The sequence below is a fragment of the Triturus cristatus genome, chromosome 11 (assembly GCF_964204655.1).
Source record: "Triturus cristatus chromosome 11, aTriCri1.1, whole genome shotgun sequence".
Lineage (NCBI taxonomy): Eukaryota > Metazoa > Chordata > Amphibia > Caudata > Salamandridae > Triturus > Triturus cristatus.
The window spans coordinates 828635462-828651309 of record NC_140594.1 but is presented as its reverse complement, the minus strand read 5'-3'; the positions used below and the strand labels follow the sequence as shown (position 1 = coordinate 828651309).

Below are 15848 nucleotides of genomic sequence, written 5' to 3'. Positions count from 1 at the left end.
CATGACCAAACACAAAGTATAACTTCCCCAGGTCAGTCAAACTAGAAAACAAGAAGCCAACTGACCAAGGTCCACATCTAAATTTACTACCCGTGTGACTGTTAATGAATGAGAAGTGCAATCAGAGAACACAAAGGCAGAGAGGGATCTCAGCACCCATCCAGCTTGTAGTCTGTCTTCACTTTCACTGAACGTGAAGCGAACCTGCTGTTCAGTGTAAAGGCTGCAACAGTAACAAGCCCAGAGACAAGAAAAGCAGAAACCTGAGAAACGAGATGATCAACGACATTGATGAAAACATGGCACAAATTATTTACATAGAGTGGGCCTTGGCTCCACCCAGAGAATTATTTCACTCTCACCTCATGCGACTGGCTGGTTGGTGTATCATTCTACTGACTATGGAGAGCTTGCCTTACATTGCATGATACACTATTTAACATCTTAAACAGTACACTGATTCATCACACGACTTATTGGCTTTCCCAATGCTTGTTAAATAACCTGTCTCTATATTGAAAAGGGGAGTGGGTGTTATCGTTTTTGAGGCACTGTAGCTACTTTCTAAATATCCTACTAGCATAGGATCAGGGTCAGTCAGTTCACAATGGCCAGGCACAGACCCATACTCGGGGAGGGCAGGCAGCGTACGCCCGCACAGCTTGTTTTCTTTCTGATTATCGCAGATCCTGTTTTGTTTCACACACATGATAAATACCTACTAAAAAAGGAAAAATACCAGGAAACGGTGGATGCTTCCTGAATGAAAGAATACACTGCAAAACAACGTCGAAAAAAGGCTATTCAGGAATGCGGCTGCATGTAAAATGGAAACATTCTTTCCACAACTACAACAAAGAGAGAAGCCACTCCCACGATTACCAGAGGCTTTTTCTACAGTTAATACGTTGAAGACCATATTCTCTCTGCCAATGAACTAGAAAGCTCACATGTAAGTGCAATTACAAGGAGGAAGTTCAATGACACACAAGCAGTTGCTATAAGTAACCAGGAGGAAAACAGCAGCCATTACACACATCTCCGCAGCCACCTTTTGACTAGTAGAAATTGAATGGTTTGTGTTTGCAAAATCAGCTACTATGTCACTAATCAGAACCAATGGCGGAGACACAGAGTTGCCACGTGACAAGCAGCCATGATACAGGTGTCCAGGACTAAAAGCGAATAAATATTCCAGAGACGCAGAGAGTCCTGCTTAATCTGCGGGCTGGGGCGGGGTTTCTGCTAATCCTCAAATGGCCGCCTTAAATTGTGGCTTCAGGTAAATGCTGCCTTGCTGGCAGTAAAGAAGAATGCTACAGGAGTTTGCTAAAAAGCAATAATGAGCTTTCAGACAGCCACGGGGCCTGTCCCATGGCCTCTACGGGACCCAGAAGCGGCTTGTAAAGGCCCTGCTCTGTCTGAAACGGCCTCCTTTGTACTTTCTATTGGACTTTAATGGCTTCCTGAGGGGTTGGCGGTGAAATGATGGGGTCTGCTTCCTGTGTTTTATGAATGCAGGGCTATTTTTGTGAAAAATCTCTACAATATGTGATATTTGCTGTAGCCTTTGACATGGACTAACACTTCCAAAGGAGTGTGCGAGTCTGGAAAATAGAGGTAATTCTCAAGGAACATTGAGGTAACTCTTGTTCTACAGCACGGTTTACCACAAGTAAAAGTACTAGAGTGCCCAAATAAACCCGGGTACTCCTCGTAATCCATCTTTATTCAACACAGCGAAAGCGCAACCCCCGAAATCTGGAAATACCAAGAAGGAGGAAATTAAGGAATTAAAACATCATCTAAAGAGATGGGTGTGTCAACAGCTGTAAAAAACTGTTCTTAAGCACGTGACACGTTTCAGAGCTATCACCAGACAAAACTAGATGATCGGTTTGTATTATTTATTTCTAAGGTGGGAAACAAAAAACAGCGCGATCTGTTCAATGCAGAGTCGAAATTCTCCAGTTTTTTCTAACTGGGTCCATCTGCCATTCTGAAGAATACTAATAAGGTGAAAGTTGTTCTCTAATGACTCATCAACTTTCCAAGTGGCAAAGACCATTGTCTATCTAACAGCTCTTTTTACAAAAGTGTGGGGACTCCTCTGCTCATTTCAAAATGATATATAAGTATTTGTGATTCTACAATTTATCAGATCCTCTTTAACAGCAACATTTTGCTCTACTCTGACTTTGTGCATAAAGTACAGAATGCTGTTACACGGATCAAAGAGAGAGCATCAGCCTCATTCCTTCCCCTTCCCTGCAGTCTGCTGGTTCAATTTTCAAAGATTTTCCAAGGATACTGAAGCACAAAACTGGCATAAAATTCAGAACAGCAACACTCAAAGCCATCTCATCAACAAAAGTCAATTTCATCCATCCAAAAAGGATTTTATAGATGCAACTGAAGAAATACTGCCACTGCTACCTGTGTGTGGGTGTCTGCTATGATCTGCCACCAAAATAACTTGCACATTAAGAAGGAAGATGGAGGGCATTGGTCTACCAGACAAAATGACTTCTTTATTTCATAAAATTGATATGGTTCTGCTGTGTCACCCTGATTGCTCAAGTGTTATGCTGTACCCTGATGCTTGTTTTTCTGAACATTTTCTGAAATCTCCTAATGTAAACCATGGATTAGGTGACCGCCTTCAATGAGGGCCAAGCCAATACAATCCTGTCACTCGGAGGATCAGGAGCACAGACTGGACTTCACTCACAAGGCGAAAATGGCTGAGCCATTCTCCGAGAAGACTGCCACTAAGACACAGCTCCCTTCATCTAGTAATTTCCATCTTTAGTCAGGAAATGGTAGCATTCGGGGGTAGACTGAGTGACAGAGAAAGAAACCAGAAACGGAAAATTCCACTTAACTACCTCTGCCAAGCCCTAGACTGAAATTTCAAGAAGTTATCATGAGACCGTTTATCTCATGTTATCATGGCATTAAACGCAATTAGATTCCCATCATGCAGCTGGGGTCATTTAGGCAATCCCTATTGACAGCAGCATGCAATCAAGGGCACGCAACTTAATTCTAATGTGTTGTAAAAAGGAGGACGGCTACAAAACGGACAAATATTCAGATAAATCAGGACAGGTGGCATCAGCTAAGTGCATTTTGGTTCACTTGATCGCTGCTTTTGGTTATGTACACAATTAGCTGAAAAGAAAGGAAAGGAAAGCGCTAAAAAAGTGAGGAACATATGGATCAATGATGAACAGGGGAGCCAGGGAGAAGTTATCTGCTGGAGTAGGATACACCTCCAGGAGCATTGCTTCTTTTTGGAGCTGGTTATATCGCATGCGTTTTGTGAAGAGCAATGGCAACCCAGGGACAGCTTCCATATAACAGAGTGTAAAAACTGTAATCTGAACCTGCGATATCTATAGGCAAATGTCCACTGGGAAAACACAGGGTCGCCAACCACAACATGGCTACCTGGAGGGAGTACTGATTAACATTGCCACTTACTAACTCCCATCATTCTCCAAGCTTTATGCCAAGCGCTTATACAAAGTGATTTGCAGCAAAGTTGTTCGATTTTAATGGTATTGTTCAATTTAAATTGACAAAGATTATATTATAAAAGCGTCTCTTAAGTAAATAAGGTTTGCACAGTTCATAACAAGGGAAATCACCCTTTTCTTCATTAAAAAATGGATGGGACTTTTAAGCATCAGGCCACCATCTTAGGCTGGTAAATACATTAAAATATCTCCAAGTGGCACCTTTGGGAAAAGGAGAGCGGAGTAGCTTTCAATGTGCAATATCAAGCGAGAGCTTATGTCTATTTTGTGTCTTTTAGAAAATCGCTCAATATGTGAGCGTCTTTTCCAAAACCATACGTTGCTGTGCAAATCGAAGGTGTGTAAAATATACAATGGAATGTTGTGGTAGCTTTTACCTTTACAAATGATGTGAATGAGATGCAAGGCCAAAACACAGAACACATCGCGCATGTCAATTTTAGCCCCTGAATATAGAACAGGGGTATGGCATTTTTGGGGGACTATTGAGACACCTAAGCAGAAAACAAGCCTTTGTTTTTATCAACATTTGCAGGAGTATTTTCTTAGTATTTTAGCATGGTTGGAAGTGGGCTGAAGAGGTCTGGGGTACAGAATATTTCGTTCTTCTCCATAACAGTAGTAACGTGGGTAGATAGGCTCCTCTGAAGATAACCCATCTGACCTTAAATCAACACGTGCTTGTTCCCATGTACGATATTTGAACCTACTCCTGCAGCATACGTAAAAAGCTGGATGACCTTACAGTGTGTGTTTGCAGCCTTTCGACTTCAAAAGCAATACACAGCCAAAGACATTTCATGCTCTGATTAGCTGTCACCTTCTCAGCACAAATTGTCCTTGGTGTATTAAACGAGTGTGAGTGGGCGCCATTCTGAAACTCTCTTTCACGGCGATAAGCTTGCACTGTAGATTGTTCTAGATAAATAATATTAGTCAACGTTATCAAAACAAGTGCTTTCAGAGACTACACGCCATAGCCCAACATCACTACTTGAGTAAAAGTTGTGCTAATTATTGAATGGCTAGTCCAATAAAGTGATTTTGTTACAGGATCCAAGGCAGTGTCCTCACAAGACACAACAAGGCTAAAAAAATCGAATTCACCTGCTTAGACTGAAGAGTACCAGGACCTCAATGTTCTCTCACACAACCATATGAGGCCCAAACTCCAAGATGCAGCACTAAGAAACCAAACTGTCAAGCAATAGATGTGGCAATAATAACAGGAGAATGCTGGGTGTGCATAGGAAGACTGATTACCAGAACAAAAAAAAAGAGATTTGTTGGTACCGCTATACATATCACTGGTGGGAAATCAGCACAAGCATAGGATCCAGTTCTGGACCCAAGAACTCCAGAAGGAGAAAAACTGATTTTACATGTGGCTCAGGGTTGAAGAACAAAAACTGGGCGTTGTATAAAAAACACAAGTCATTCAAGAATCACATACATACGTATGCATTTAGGAGGGGAAGGAAGCAGTGAATTTGACAATAAGGATTGACATTGCAAAAGGGAATGAACAATACAAGAGGCATACATTCTAGATCTGCATATTATTCCTAGAAGTAGAGGTCATGTTTTAATATTCCTGAATGGCCCAGATAACATTAGAAAATATTGTTTCATGGAAAGGGTGCGGATTTGAGAGACAGCAACTTGCAATGAAAGATCTAATAGTAAATGATAATAATAGGCGTCGGGTAAATGCAGTAAAAGAGCAGAGAAAGACCAGTCGGACTCTTGGCCAACTGCAGGCACGGCAGCGGTCTGCTCCGATTAGCACTACAGCGTGTACCCGTCATCAAACCCCATGTTCATTTTGTGTAAACTGAGTTATCGCCTTCAATACCTACTAACACAAGATATGATTGTATTTTTCTCCATTAGCAATTTGTATGCTCCTGCAAATGTCTACATCCAAGTACAAACTTGTGTAACACGCACAGTAAGGTCATTTATGGCATACTACCAGGCACACTTCATATATAATAAATCAGCATACCACTATTTAATGAATTTAACAAAGAATTCGGCAAACTTGACTCACCACATTTACTCATAGCCTGTTACCACTTTGAAATATTTGAAAACATCAATTTGATCCAATCTTTATTTGGCGAAACAAAGGCACAGTCAATGCGCCCACAAATGCAGAATCATAAACAAAAAACACGCAGGAGGTTTTCCAAATTAATTTTCCCACATTAGTCCCAGGAGCAATGTGCAGCGCTCCTGCTTTGGAGATCTACACGCCCCATCACCCCTAGGCAGGAACTTGAGTGATGTTTTCTGAGGTAATCTTCCAAAATTCTGCTTCCGTCTTACCTGTCGCTTTTGATCAGCGGCGCGTAGCATTGAAACTGCACTCGGCGAGCAGGAGCCATCAAGAGAACGAATTGTTCTTTGAACACAGCTGAGTGGCAAGGTAATAGCATCTCAAGCACAAACACCTCAGCGCAAGCACCTCAAGGCCAAGATAAAAGCTGGATCGCTGAATGTACGACTGGCCACTAGGGACTCAGAAACGATGAGAAATTGCTTACAGCTGGCGAAATGTCCACGGTATGGGATGTGAGGGGGTCGAGCAGCGGCTGCCATGCTACTTTCCCAATTTGGATTTGCCATTTTATTTTCTACCCAGCGATGGCCACAAACCTCAGGATCTCTGTGCGTGTCGCATGCTCTGATCCCAATCCCCCCGCTACGTTATCTTGTTTTTCTATTAGAAGGCAGCAAACCCTATTGATGCCTAAGACAAAACATGGAATTGTATCCTCTCAAACTGCAACTTCCATTGTGAGGAGAAAGATAAATCAAGGGCGTTTCACAAGACAGGGTCTTTCTAAAAAAAAAAAATCCAATATGTTATTCAGACAAGTGCATTCTTCCCAGGGAGCCATTGTGTTTCACGTCAGCCTTCAGAAGGTCTCCATTTTATGTTTTTTTTATGGGAAAGAAAAATGATTGCATGAACCAAACAAATGAGCCACAAGCAGACAGCACTTCTGTCACACTGTGAGGAACCGTGCATGTCTGCTCCCGCGCGGTCAGCCAAGCAGAGTGAGCGGCTTTTCAACCACCATCTGTTAGTGCAATACAAGGCTCAGCTGAAAGGTGCAAGGCCGACGGTCGCCTCCAGCGGCCGGACTACTTAGATTGCAATTTTTGCACCAAAATGTCCAGACTTCATAGACCGCACAAACACTGAATCAATTCTGCACTGTTGCTGGACTATTCTACAAGGCAATGTAGTTTATGCACCTCTCAACAGGTGTAAATGTCTGAGTACAGCAGCACAGGCACTGGTGCAATCCATTTTAAAGGGAAATGTGCGTGCACAATTATACCAGTACAATCTATGTAATCTGGCCCCTGGCTCATGGTATTGATAAATACCTTCATTATTAAATCAACATAAATTCTCTGGGCTCAGTAAAGGTGACACTACTTTCACATAAAATGGTTCTGACCTGTGCTTGGAAACACCGAAACTAAAATTAAGTGGCCGTTGATCAGTGAAAATTTGCATACGCCCGCCTTTGGTCTGTGTTTTGGTACGGAGGTGAATTCCTTGATAAATGGGTCCACAGGGACGCATAGCATGCCAGATCACCCCGTGGAATATCTGACTTATACTGCATATATCAGAGGATGGTTACTCCCCAATATTGTTTCTCTCACCATATTATTGAGAGTGTTTTGCATTAGCTACCTGAATTGGAGAAAAAAACTCAATCCACTTTGCACAGTTTATTGCCCTGCATGTTCTTCTGTGCCTTAGAAGTGGCTTTACACAGTAAGTGAATGCTGCAGATTTCCCAAGCAAGGGAAGCGCTGACATGTCAAGCAGAATTTCATCTCCTTGAAGGGACTCATGCAGGCGAGAGTGAGCTGAATGCATTCCCTCTTTGCGGTTCAATAGTACCTGAGTTCAAAGGAAACGTCCGCCATATTTCCGATGCATATGGATGAGAAAATGCCCACCTCCTGTCACGGTGGATGCGAAGTGACAGCTAAATCCATGAGCGGCAACAGCATGGGGCGCGGACCGTGGCCGAAATGGATAGAATTTGATTTGATAGGAAAAAAATGGTGTTATATTATCCTCAGCACAGGATTGTAGACCAGTCAGTGATAGAGTGAGTTTTCTTAGGAAGTTAAGTGTAGCCTACGTGGCACAAGGGGACACATATTCTTTTCCGTAATGTCTACGTTCATATCATTGGCACTTGGCACGCATCTGCGGCTACAGTTAAACAACCTAGGCGGCGGTTACTTAAAAAAATGAGACAGGAACTCCATTCCCACTTGCCCCTGATCAGCTTACGCACTGCTACGAGACTTACTTTGTGGTCTGGAAATTGTGAGAAATCCTCTAAATTGCGCCACAAGGGCCTATGTGTGTGTGCGTGTGCTGTGCTGCAGTCCAACTGGCAATCCCGCCTTTTCCCTTTTCAGTACGCGCGCAAGGCCCATTCAGAAGCCACGTCTTTGTGCTACTGCGCTTGGAACAATCCTGTTTGGGGACATCAGCGGGGGGCTAATAGAAGCTTTGATACAGCTCCCTAAATCCTATAATGGCGGCTCTGCTGGCAGTCCAGCTCTGGTGTCTTTCTGGCATCTCTCAGTGTACACCGATTAATTTGGCCACTTAAGGAAGATGGATGTATCGCTCAAAATTGTAGACCGCCCAAAGCAACATTTGTGATCTGTGCTTAGAGGCAAGCTGGCCAATGGGGAGATTTCCCAGCAGGCTTGTGCCTCTCAAAAGGCTCCGGCCTTCTGGGAAACGGCACAATTGTTGTGAAGGCCGATCCGCTTCCAACTTCAGACTTCTTCACATGCATTGAGTTTGCTTCCTCATTTTGGTCTTAATTATAAAATCCTCACTCAAAATAATGTGAATAAGCTTTCTAGCAACACTGTTGAAATCTCTGCTCACAAAATTAACCGTTCAGCTGGTTGGGTAACTAAGTGCTTGATATGAGGTCACCAGGCGGATGCACCACTGTGCACTGAGTACCAAAGCCTTTCGTGTAGATAGTGAACACAATTAATTCCTACCAGAAGGTTTGGTTTTGGAGCTGCTATTGTATCTACATTTCCACCCTGTCCCTCAAAATCAATACCACAAAACCTTCTGATGGTCTTGCACGTCATATACATCGATAATACAAGATGATAATTTCACTATTGGTCTCCGTTGTTTTCTCAGCAATGGCAGGAGTTTACAGCATAAAGACACTCCTACAAGGTAGGCACGAATTAACAACGTTCTTACCAGTCTCGGAGCAGAAGCCTGGAGGTGAAAGAGCATTTATACTACATTTGCACCAGTAAGTCTAGGTAAGTACACCCAGGAAGGCAGAATCAGAGGCTCCTATGCTGCACAGGAGGCCAGTTTGCAGTGTTTGCCATCCAGCTCCTTTCAAGAATACAAACTTCACAGACATGCCGGGAGCTCATAGTGTGCGCCATCCAAAGACACACACTCGCAGACATCTGCTTGAATGGTACAAAGAGGTGCAAGCATCTTATAGGTATGGTTTCACGTTATCACCTTCTGCTTTTTTTTTCCAAACCAGTCTATTTTTTGTAGGACCAGGAATGATTTGCAATCTTTTACTAACTTAAGGATTAGCTTGGGTGGGGTCTTTGATGATGTCGAAAAAGTTATTTAAGTAATTCCAGCATTCTATACGTCAATAGCCCACACCCCAGAAGGGAGTGTGTTTGTGGTATGCTTTTTTCCCCCAGTGACAACTACGTCAGTTGCTCTTTGACTCCATTTTTTCTGCTTCTCCTTTTGGCCTCTATCCTTCTCCACTGTTGCACAGTCCCTAAAAGGAACAGCAGAGGCCTTATAGTAGTGCTAGTGTGTCACTGTCTCCCAGTTTCTCATAGAAGCGTAACTCAAGTGTGGAGCTGAAATGACAACCTTCCTAGCACCAACTTGCAATGACACATGAATCCATTTTGAAACTGAAATATCTTGAACCATTCCATATTTACCTATATTCTACCCCTTTACCCGGTCTATTATATTTCCTTTGAATCTCCTTGTGAATGGCACTGGAATATGAAAGCAGGCGAAGAGCAAGAACAGGGCCATACTGTCAGAAGGCCTCACAATGTGCAATCAAACTCAGAAGAGAAACAGAGTTCTGCATTTATCAGCAAGCCCCACTCAGCCCTTAGTAATAACAGTCGGTTGCTGAGTATTAGGGTCGCAATTTGCTGTGCACGGTACGGAATAGCTTCAAATTCTGGCAGGGCTGACTGTTTATGTCTCCTGGAAGGGAAAACACGCCCAAACTTTTATTAAAATACTGCGATTACTTCTTGGCACTCTTTGACATGCTTACTGCGCGAGCGGCCTGCTGAACCGTGAAGCTGGTTATATACTGACTTCTCTGTAAAAAGCTTTTCTCTCTCCCCTGACTTGGACTCAGGGCGCACACCATGCATACAAATTCACCAAAGTGGGTGTCTCGTTGGCCTCGGCTTGGAAGAAAGCTGGTTATTTTATACCTTTTTCTGCAATGCTGCAATTACCTCTCAGAAGCAGCTGTCAAAGCTCGCTCCACCTTCCACATTTTTGAAGAGGTGGTGAACTGAGATATATATTTGGTTGTAAGTCACCGACAGCGGCCCTCCTGAAGACGCCTTTCGATTTGTTAATCAGACGTGAGGACGTAACAAAACATGTCAGTCTCCAGGATCAGTCCAACACGGCATTAAGAGGGGCCATCTTGGCTAGGTACCATGAGTCTTATGGACGGCCTCTTTTGGGGAGTGACTGTGACTTCTTATCTGCACTCTGGCATTTGATTCCATTGATCGAACATTTACAACTAAATTGCTATTTAGTGCTTATATAGTAGAAGGTATTACGTAGTTCAAATTTAACATTTGTATTAACTCAAAAGGATGGAAAGCTGTGTTGACTCGCTGAAGAGTGGAAAGTGTGACTATCAGGTCAAACGCAGATTTCACTGAGGATGTTGAAATTGCTGTGCTTACCACTTGTTTGGTTTTCACACTGTCTTGGCCCAAAGTAAAAAAAAGTTTGTTTAAAAATAGCATCTCCTTCATCGGAGTTGTTATTTCTAAACTAGTTTTCCACTGCGGCCGCAGGGATACCTGCTTACGCAGACAATCAGAAGCAACTTTGAAAGTTGACATCTATCCTTTTGCTGTGTTCTGTAGCAAGGGTAAATCCGCAGTTTGTGGGAACCTGTTCCTTTGAGTGCAGGACCGCACAATGGCGGCGCCCAGAGCTTTTGTTGGCGTATGGCCCAGAGATGCACCTCTGCTCGAAGTAGGGGACTCTTTCCAGCTGAGCTGGTACATCTCTGAATATCAAATCAAGCTTTTCTTTAATTCAAAGATGCTGAAGGAAACTCCATTATCTAATGACATGGAATACAACTGGCTGAAACATGAAGGCAGATGACGCCCATGATTTCAACTTTCCGGAACCGCGATCCAATAATCAGAACCCTCAGCATGTGCTCGGAATTTATATTCCATTTATCTGCCTTGTAAAATTAGAAAGGGAAAAATATCAACTACGGTTTCATTGTGTATGCTTAATAACAGTTAATTATCCAAACTAGCTCACTTATGAAAAATCTTTCCCATGGTTGAGACTGCCTTACTTTGTAGAAAGTTTGAGTTGTGACAAGAAGTCCGCGCAGCACGTTCTCACTGCAGAGCCAACGTGGACTCCCACGAGGCACCCTCACTCAAGAGTGTTCTGCCAATCTTTTGAACATTCCCACCCCACCGCTCACTCACAGGCCAATGCTCCGAGACTCCCGTGATCAGCTTGAAGATTTTCAATAAAACTCTACATGACATGTACTAATGCTTCCTACACGTCACACATGTAGTATGAGTTGATCATGGCCAATGTTTTCCTAGAATTCTTGGATTGGGAAGTAAACAAGACACAATCGTGAAATTGAGAAAAAAATTCCGTAAGGCCAAAACATCACCTAATAAATAGTGCGAGATATTGCAAGGCACTTGAAAAAATATTGAAGCATAATTTCGTACTATATTGCCAGATGTGTGATGCTATGGACTCCCGCACATTCTGCAATAAGTTTGTTCTACATCCATTAAAGAACCCGAAGATTCCCCTTAACCAGCATGACTGGACACATTCAGCAGAACCAGCGCACCCAATCAGGATCAGGTCTCTTTTCTCCGCGAGACATACTACAACTGAAGGGCCACAAATGGTCCCCGCACGACACACAGCTCATCTATGTGCCCAAGGGTGATCGAACCAAAACTTTTTCAAGTTCTGAAATGACCTGAAGAAAAATGGTAGCTTCTTACAAAAATGTTTTAAAAAATGCACACAACTCAAACTCTTTCTCTAGAAAGTCGCTGGGATGTCCTCATTCATGAGGTGCCTCTGAGATGGCACACGTTTCTTGACTGACATTAGCGGGCGGCCTATCAGGATGGGTGGTGGACAGCGGGCGGTTAGGGTTCTGCTCTCTGCTACGGGCAGCTGCACAGTACAGCTTTCAACAGAGCAAGGTGGCGCTACCTTCATTTATTTACACAGTGTTACTGGTCTAATTGGCGTATTCCGTGCCCAACCAGCTCCAATGGGCCACTCAAGCCAAATTTGGGTCTGGAAAGTTAACAAGCCCACAAATCACCGGCCCGGTCTATTTACGTCTGCTTACAGGCTGGCTCCTGTAATGCCTCATTCTAACAAAAAGGCAAACATTTAAAGGAGGAAAAAAACACTTTCTTTTGACCTACAAAATATGAAAGAGAAAAGGGGGAGAAGGGTGACGCGAAATAAAGATCTTTTCATTTGCGGGCCTGTCTGGCTTTCTTCTTCGCGTCTCTCGCGTGAAGTCTTTTGACGAGAACACACAAACACCCTTTGCTTGCCTCAGCGCCGCACACACAGGGCCCTGTTCCTCACACATGGTTCCCGTGGGACGGGCAGTGTCAGAGGCGCTTTCAAACGAGGGCTGGCGGGGTCCATATCCATCTTAACTGTCACAACCACAGCTCCAAGCTCCTCTGTCTGCCTTACATCTTCCCTAAAGATAAGATTCTACATCCGGCTCTCAGTAAGGCAGCATGACTAAGCACTCTCACCCGAGAGGTCGATTTATTAAATCATTTGATTTAAACCTCGGAAAATCTCTGCAGCGAAATTTTGATCTTTTGGAGCTGAAAATAAGGACGCGATGATTCTGCTCTGTTCAGCAAACTTCCCAGCTGGACGGCACAGCGACGGGCTCATTAGCACAGTTTGGTGCAGAGAGGAAATGTGCAGCCCCCCTCCTCCCCACTGGCTCCTCGACTTCAGGCTGAAAGAATGAGTGTAGGTGTCGGGGAGAGTGGGCATAGAATAATGATGGCTGCTGAAGCTGGGGGCCGAGGGATGCGAAGACAGAGGGGAGGAAGGGGGAAGAAAGAGCGAATGGTGGAGAGAGGTGATCAGGCAGGAGTGACGAGGGCGAGGAGAATGCGCGAGAAAGATGGGAAAGGGAAGGGCGATGAGCAAGAGAGAGGTACAGAGAGTAGGTGGGGTGAGAAGAAAAAAGAGGAAAAAGGGAGAGTAAGAGTGAGAGAAGTAAAGATATGGAGGAAAAGAGATGGGGAATGGAATTTGACAAGCAAAGGAAAAGGGTGACGAGTTCTACAAGAGAGCAACAGAGAGCAATAGGGAACAGAGGGGATGCAGGGGAGAGAGGAAGAGAGTAGAGGTGTTGTGACATTGAAAGAGACAGGGAATTAGAGAAGGAAGAGGAGGGAATATGGAAGAGAAAGAAGAGATGGAGAGAAAGGAAAGAAGAGGTTAGGGAGAGAATGGAGTGAGAAAGGTAGGGAATAGAAATAAAAGACAAGCATCATGGAAAGAGTGATCTAGGACAAGAGGTCTGAGAAGGAGAGAGGGTTACAGAAAAGAAACGGAAAGAGAGGGCGATGGGGGGAAACTTAGGGAGCGAAAGAGAGGGAGACGGGGAAGCGTGAATGAGTGAGAAGGAAAGACAGATGGAGGCAAAGGTAAAATGAGGGACAGAGGCGATTAAGTAGAGGGAGTATGACAAAGCAAGTGGTAGAAAGTATCTGTGTGTGCGTGAGCGAGTGTGTGCACGCGTGTGTGCACCCTCACCGAAAGAGGGGCAGGGCTGATCCGTCATTCAACAAACCACCTAGTCTTACATTTATTTAGATACATTTGACACGTGGTACTATTGATTCAAACCAATGGGACCTGCTGCTCTGGCAGACTTTCACTGGCCCAGTGAGGTCAGGAGAACCACAATGGCTGCTATGGCGAGTGCCATACTGAGTGGACTCTTTCCTGGGGCCCTCTTGAGAAACCTTGTTGTACAGCCCATATACACAGTGGGCTTGGCGATTATAAAAGTGGACATTTTGTCCATAAGAAACGTGGGCTTTTGTTTCCTACACCTCAAATAACAAAAACAAATGTAGCTAAGCTGATCTCACATAGGTGTAGAAAAGCATAAATGTTAGTGTTTTGACAGTATGTTTACAACCTTCATCTTTTAAACTGTTGGATTTTTGGGGTATGATTGTAGCATTTTTTCAATGCATTGTATCACAGTTCCTCCAGAGTCTTTCACGAGCCAAATACCTATATTGACAAGTGCCAGCATGGCCTACGCACCAGTGGTACGACTCATACCGCACCTATGCCTGGGAAGAAATGATCAGGTTTGAGAGGCGAGCACTGTCCGAGGGACTACAGGACAGCAAACTAGCTCAGGCTCAATTTACATATTCAAATGAGCTCTTGGGTTTGCATATGAAATCAGAACTGAATAAATATTCACACGGTGGATGCACTATTATTAGGTCCACCACCCATGCACGCTTTCAGCTGCCTCTCAATTATTCAAAAACTTGTCACTTTGCCAGGCAACATACTTGCCTCATTCATCCTCACTGAGGCTGGTATTTAAATCACAGGGCGGAAGGCTTTCACACGGTGAGTGTGCTGTGCGTCCCCACCCAGGCGAAATCCACTGTCCTACATACACAGCCATGTTTAGATCCAAAACGTGCATAGTGTGCCTGAGTCAAGCTGATGGGTAAACTTAGGCCAACGCCTGCCGTGCATTCTCTGAGGCTGTCACAACCAAACACTGCTTCTCAAAGCCACGATTCACAGCCCTCATTGGAACGGGCTCTCTGTTTTGAGGTTGTGTGGACAAATTATAGCAGTGAGCGCTCAACCTTTAATCCAGAAAAATAAATTAGGGATCCTGATTACTGAGGCAGGGGCGAGACACAAGAATTGCTTAGCAAAGACATCTCATACTCTAAGAGTGGATACAGAAAAAAATTGAAGGGCACTACCTGCATGTTGCAGGTCAAACAAATCAACCAAGGGTGATTTGTTCTTCCATAACTGATCACGGGACTCCATGATTTATTTAGAAGTGATCACAGGGAGCCACTCCACCACCAGAATGTGTTCCACCAAAGTCCCTTCTCCTGGGAGAAATAAGCATCCATCCGTTCCAACCAAGATGCTGATGATGGTACACGTTATAGCAGTCAAAATATCGACCTACACATCTTCTGTGACCATATTATCGACTCTCCAACAGCGTGATGAAGGAGTGAATAATAGCTAATATAGCTACACTTACCATTGACGATATTTTGGGAGTGGATGCCATGGTTAGCATATATGTGTAGGTTGATACTTTGGAAAGTGATAATGTGAGATACAATGCTTCTGAATCACTGGAGCATGAAGGCCAAATTCCTACCCAGGTCAATTCTGCCCTTGAAAAACCCAAGCCAGATCAATTTAAAGACCTCAATGGAGGCTGCAGAGGGAGGTTTAGTATGCAAGGGTCAGCATGCACCATTGCTTTTTGAAGGAGTTTACCACTCTCCTATTGAGGTACTATTGCACAATAAACCTACAAAGCCAATAGATCCCATCTTCTGTCCAAGTGCCTCATTCACAGTCATAATGTATCTGTTTAGGTACAAGGGCTCTTGCCTTTAATCCTTTTACGACAGAAGCCAATGTCAATAGCACCTTAAAATTGATTCATATACAATATAGAATGAGTGAGTGAGTGTATGCATTTATACTACCACACACTAAACTGCATTTATGATCTTCTAATCTGAGCAGAATGGAGAAGTTTGTTCGTGACCGAGCTTAATCATGGGCATCACTATTCTAACACGCCACCAATTTTGGTACATTAAGTTTTAAGATTTCCCACACCAGTAATTGTGCCATCATCTCTCTAACTGACTATA

General features: G+C 43.7%; 1 protein-coding gene across 1 annotated transcript in view; it reads right to left on the bottom strand.

Annotated features, from left to right (window-relative positions):
* The window catches only part of EPHA4 (EPH receptor A4), a 147615-nt gene that overhangs the window by 51507 nt on the left and 80260 nt on the right, over window positions 1–15848 (bottom strand). The gene's annotated exons all lie outside the window — the stretch shown is intronic.